This window comes from Ostrea edulis, chromosome 8 (assembly GCF_947568905.1).
Source record: "Ostrea edulis chromosome 8, xbOstEdul1.1, whole genome shotgun sequence".
Taxonomy (NCBI): Eukaryota; Metazoa; Mollusca; class Bivalvia; order Ostreida; family Ostreidae; genus Ostrea; species Ostrea edulis.
The window spans coordinates 65,038,454-65,044,503 of NC_079171.1; the positions used below are offsets into that span (position 1 = coordinate 65,038,454).

Sequence of the window (6,050 nt, forward strand, 5' to 3'; positions counted from 1 at the left end):
TTTCAACAGTCTCGATTGAAGTCAGCATTTCGCAAATTCTATGGTCATTATCACGATCTAGTTCGTCAATACAACTTATCATAGAGTCAAATGCTGTCTGACGTGTTCCATACCCTTTGTTAAGCCGTTTTTGGCACACTGAGTTTGACTGCGAATAACTCCGTTTACCTGAACAGGATTTAGGGCTCACGGCGGGTGTGACCGGTCGACAGGGGATGCTTACTCCTCCTAGGCACCTGATCCCACCTCTGGTGTGTCCAGGGGTCCGTGTTTGCACAACTATTTATTTTGCATTGCTTGTAGGAATTATGAGATTTGTTATCCTCACCTTTCATCATTCAAATAAGCAATTAAACTTAGATTTCAATTATGAAAATGGTAGGTTTTTGGGGCTTTTTTGCGAAAAATGCATGTACACTGCATTTGGAGCTATTCTCTCTGATGAGTCGCTAAATGTAAAATGGTAACTCGATCGGTAATAGATCTCTCCGAGAAGAATCCTAGGTAATACAGAGCCTGCCACTGTCTCTCTTGTTATTATGATACTTGAGGTCACATTTATTGGATTCTCATAGACAAACCAATGCATTGCATCAAATAATTTCCAAGACACATATAGTAGCTTTATAGAGGTATATACGTGAGCGGAACTGTCTACATGCATATGTGGACAAAATGTATAGTCTATATATACTCACCCTGAGTAAAATATTTATTATTATAATTATTATTAAGGTCTTCCATTTCCAACGGAAATCTTATTGTTATTTGTGAGTTTGTTTTCTATTATTTTGCTGTCCATTTTCTGTTTTCATTCAAATATATATGCTTCCTACAATATGTGTATTGAATTTTCCATTGTTATTAGTTAGAGTTATCATTCTTTGTGAAGTCTTGCGAGTTATCTCCCCAAGCGAACATCTTTTGTATCAGAAGATTTCTCCCTCATTTTCTCGTGCAAATCTGTCAGTTTGTTAATACAATTCCACATGTAAAGATGTGATGATTATTTTCCCTTCTTTCGTACAAGTTTTGTCGTCAATTCCTGGCCTATTACCATGTAAGTTATTTGTAATACTTGTGTATATTCATGTATATTACTTTGTAAAGTTGTTTTCGTTTTTATTTATAGCATTTTATTTATTGGAATTATTTTCACTCAAAACCTTGTGTAAAATTGAAGTAACTAGAAATTAAAGTAAACGTAATTCAATTTACTTATGCGTCATAGTTTTAATCTCCTCTAGTTGTAAAGTTTGAGTAAGCAAAACCTATGGAACGTTGTTATTGTCTTTGGTATGATAGTTTATTTATAGCTGTAGATTTTTTATTTCAGTTATTTATCTCACTCGCTCACTTGAGGCATTCATATTCCATTCATTTACTCAACTGCATAATAAATGTGGAACAATCCACTATGTTGTTACTATATGTTAAGTATAGTTTTTTTTTTTTTTTTTTTTTTTTTTTTTTTTACAATTTTTGTGCTGGCGATATCTCGAATATGCGTTGACCGATTTCCGTCCAATTTTGAGGATGGTAAATTTTCCTTTAAACTCGATACTTTTTTCTAATTTTGATTATGTGATTATTAGGTAAAATATTGACGTTTTTTCTGAAATCTAGAGGGTCAGTTTGTCCACAAATGTTCTTAAAAACTATTCAAGATTTCAACTAGAAATTTTCAGCTACTATAGAGGAGAGTTCATAGATGTTCGTAGTCGCATTCAAATATTTTGAAACGTTAAAGGTGGGGAAGCTCGGTAGGCCCCGAAAAATGTCACAATTTTTACGTACAAAATAATTCTAAAAAATACATAGAACAAAAGTTGTACATAATGACAATACCATTACAATTACAATTCTAGGGTAACAACTTGTAGGGGCTAGTCCCTAAAATAATGGACCAAGAAGGATGAAAGGTGTTTTCTAAATATCTCAAAAACTAAAAAGAATGTGTAAAGCGTTATTGAAGGAAAGTTGTTTGTGTTGACGTTTTGTAATTGCTGATGTCAGCAAAATGATCACTGAATACGTAATAAGAGATTTTAGGGGAATAATCTACGAAACTTGGATGCCATCTATCTCTTAAAGAAAAATATTTTGTAAAGCATTGTATAATATAAATAGGTCAGAATGATATGACTAAATTTGTCTTTTGTTCCCTTTTAAGGAATTCAGGAGATGACCCACAATACTAAATATCCTATATATCTTGAAAAATACAAACATTTTATTAAACTTTGTAGAAGAAACGTAATAGATAATGAGAAGGCCTAATCGATCATTTGACGTTTTAAGGACAATTCCCTTCATTAGGAGGCCGAGGGAAATTAAACATCAACTTACATTTCCCTATGTTTTGTTAAGAAAATTGGTGTTCGTTGGTTTATTTAGTTTGATATCAATTCAGTATAGGTAAATAAACTAGTACTTAACGAAAACTTTCAATACGATTCACTTTGGACACTTAGAGAAAAAAAATATGTGCAACATGTCGAATCGGCTTTCATTCAGTTGCGATTTATTTTTCGATAAAATGTGTTGCAAAGAATGTGAATGAAAAATGATTAATTGGTTTTAATCTAAATTCCTTCAAAATGGGTGAAAAAGTGCTCATAACAGACGAAAAGGAGAAATCGGCCATTTTGACTGCCATCGTTTTACGAATATAGTCAAATCGAAAAATACTTGTAGAATTTCTATATATTTATTGCACTCATCTCATATTTCATTGACACTTAAGTGTCTTTGCCTTTATTTAAGCTCTGCTCTCTTATAACAAGCGCTTTGGCTTAAAATCCCCATTTCAAAATCTGGAAATCGCATTTATTTAGTCGTGAATAATTTTGTTGGATATGTTAAAATTATAATGGTCTACTTAAATTTGGTCCATTTCTTTAGATCTTGAAAAGGGCGACAAGCAGAGCAGTTTCCGGATTTATATACCCTTCAAAACTGGATCAGTATTGGTTCTGTTAAATCAGCGCACACACATTCCAGTTGTCTTAAGAAAGAGAAAACTCAATCAGAGGTAACAAAAGAACGAGAAGGTCGAAAAGGTGAAAAATTACACCCTAATTGCCAAAAAAGATGAAATCTTCCGCGCACAGTTTTGTTCTAGTGACCCCTACGCCGTGACATTTGGACGATTAAGGACCGATCCTGATGTCCATTATGTAAGATATTTCATAATTGCCTTTCCTTGATGCAGAGTGTGCATTGACACAGTGGTTCATATTTTTTAAGAATTGATTTCTTTCATTTGAAATGTTCTCTAAAATTTCCAGCTGTGGAAAGGATATGGAGAAAATGGAGTTTAATCATCTCGAAATCGGAAGGAAGACGTCTTTGTTGCTCGCAACGAGATATTGTCTAGTTATTATTATTATCGTTTACATATCCTTGGAATTAATACAAACGTGGAATGATCAAAATTATACAGTAAAAATTTTAGCACGATGAATTTGACTATATATTAAAAAATCTGCAGATTCTGATCAGCGGTTTGCGACTTTGTCTTTTATCCGTCTTTTGCGTAGAATATAAAGGTCTAAAACAACTACACAATAACATTTCAACAACGTCTTGCATACCCATAAAGTCCAAAATATATGTAATTCAAAATAAGCCCTTTAAAAAATATGCCCTCACTGGTTAATATAAGTTCTTTTTCAATAACCAGTGACGGTATTTCTTAAAAAGAGGCTGGTTTTGAATTATGTTAGACTTTATGGGAATGCAAGACGTTGTTGATATGCATTAAAAATATTATCAAGAAAAAAATAATTAAATCATTTCATTTAGCTTATTCGAGGAGGGGTGAGAGGTGGGGGTCCTGAACCTAAGCAACTGTTGATGATCTTAGAATCTCATCGAAACCGGAACAGACGGTGTGACGTCAAAAATATTGATTTTTGTGATCTTGAATACAAAAGAGTTACACAGCATGGTAGCCTCTATAGATCGCGGAAATTTCAATTTTTGACGTTTTCAAATTAGTACTGGAGCTTATCTAGAACATATATCAACAGAATTGTATGACGAATCTTTATCATATGATTAATCCTACCATTTATCATGTAAAAATCTTTTGGGTTGTCTTTCCCTCTAAGTTCGATGCAGTCGGTCATGATGTGAACGGTGTTTGAACTCTCGACCTCCATATGGATACAATGATCGTGTACATGATATAGGATATTTGACTAGTCCACAAGGAAGGAACGCGAATGAAAGGTGAAGATAACGAACAGTGATAAATGAAAGGTGAAGATATATTCCATAAGCAATACAAAATAGATAGTTGGGCAAACACGGACCCTTGGACACACTAGAGGTGAAATCAGGTGAATGTGATGGGAATTTTTCCAAATACGCCCAGACGTAGACGCAGGCATTTATAAACAATTTCACTTTTACCAACAGACAATTAGGTCCACATCATATTTTCACAAAACTTTAGAGAATGTAAAGAAGTCAAATCTAGTCCATACTTGAATTTTTCGACACTAGACTATGGATTGAATTCTTTGATTATGAATGTTCTCCACCAAAGGCTCCTTAAACCACTGCGGTTTATGGATTACATTCCTTCCGAATCATGCCGCCAGTTCCTTAAACTCAAATTTACAAACCCTCAATTATATCGACGTGGTGTTATCTATTAACAATAATCATTTGATTTATAGGTTGATTCGATAATCTCTGCGAACTCGAAACGTCACCAAAGTCATCCACGTCTGTTTAGAAGTTAGATATTTTATTAAAAATGGATATTAACGGTAAACTAACGGGTCTTCATGGAAAAAAGGGATGATTACAGTTTTTCCGTCTGTCAGAATTTCTAATACGTACTTTGGTTATTTAGCCTGCAAGTAACTTCATATTACAATCAGAGTACTGAAAGTACAAAAAATGTTTTTGAATGCTAACTGATCATTGAACGTCGTATCATTTCATTACTTGATTGGTACTAATCAGAGAAAGTGTAATACATGTATGTGTTTTATGTATTTTAAAATCATGGTAAACATTGGATTGATATATTGGTACTCTTAAATAAAAGGTGAAGATAACAAACACTGATCAATCTCATAACTCCTACAAGCAATACAAAATAGATAGTTGAGCAAACACGGACCCCTAGACACACCAGAGGTGGGATCACGTGCCTAGGAGGAGTAAGCATCTCCTATCGACAGGTCGCACCTGCCGTGAGCATTATATCCTGATCAGGTGAACGGAGTTATCCGTAGTCAAAATCAGTGTGCCAAGAGCGGCCTAACAATCGGTATGAAATACATCAGACAGCATTTGACCCAATGATAGGTTGTATTGATGAACTAGATCGTTATACTTACCATAGAATTTGCGAAATGTTGACTTCAATCGAGACTGTTGAAACCCGTGTACCATTAATTTGTTTTTCAGTAGCTTACCTCGATTTAAAAACTGACTATACACAGAACAAGCTCTTGCGTATCGAGTCAGTTGAGAGATATAAACACCATATGCAGGTGATAATGGCATGTTGCTGCATAAATATGGGAAGTTGACGATGGAGAAGCTGAAATCATCCCGTTTGTCATACAGTTGAGTTGACAGTTTGCCGTTAATGTCTTCTTTCAATAAAATATCTAAGTATGAAGCAGAAATGGACGACTCTGTTATGTCTTATATTTCAATCTCACAGAGATAATAAATCTGGGTAGTATATTTGTAGTTTCCAGGAGAAGGTAACCTACGTCTCCTTTAGGTTTGCCCATGCATTTCTTTCATTTATAATTTTTGAAAACCACACATTCAAATATTCTCTCAAAATATGATATGTAAGCTATCTTTTATAGAAAGTGAATATTCATAATGATTTCTTCTATTTCCATTTTCAAATAAAATATTTCGCAATACAATTTCTTGTGTGTTACCTTGGAATTATTGTAGAATGCCTACAAATTAAGCAATCGATTTTATGTTCTGTGTTGAAGTATATGCCATTGTTGTGTAATAAATTGTGCTTGATTGACACCTATGATCTAGACAAGATTCGAGAA

At 33.9% G+C, this 6,050-nt stretch overlaps 1 protein-coding gene across 1 annotated transcript in view; it reads left to right on the forward strand.

The window, feature by feature from the left end:
* Positions 1–6,050, forward strand: part of LOC125682753 (IgGFc-binding protein-like) — an 82,918-nt gene that overhangs the window by 40,450 nt on the left and 36,418 nt on the right. The gene's annotated exons all lie outside the window — the stretch shown is intronic.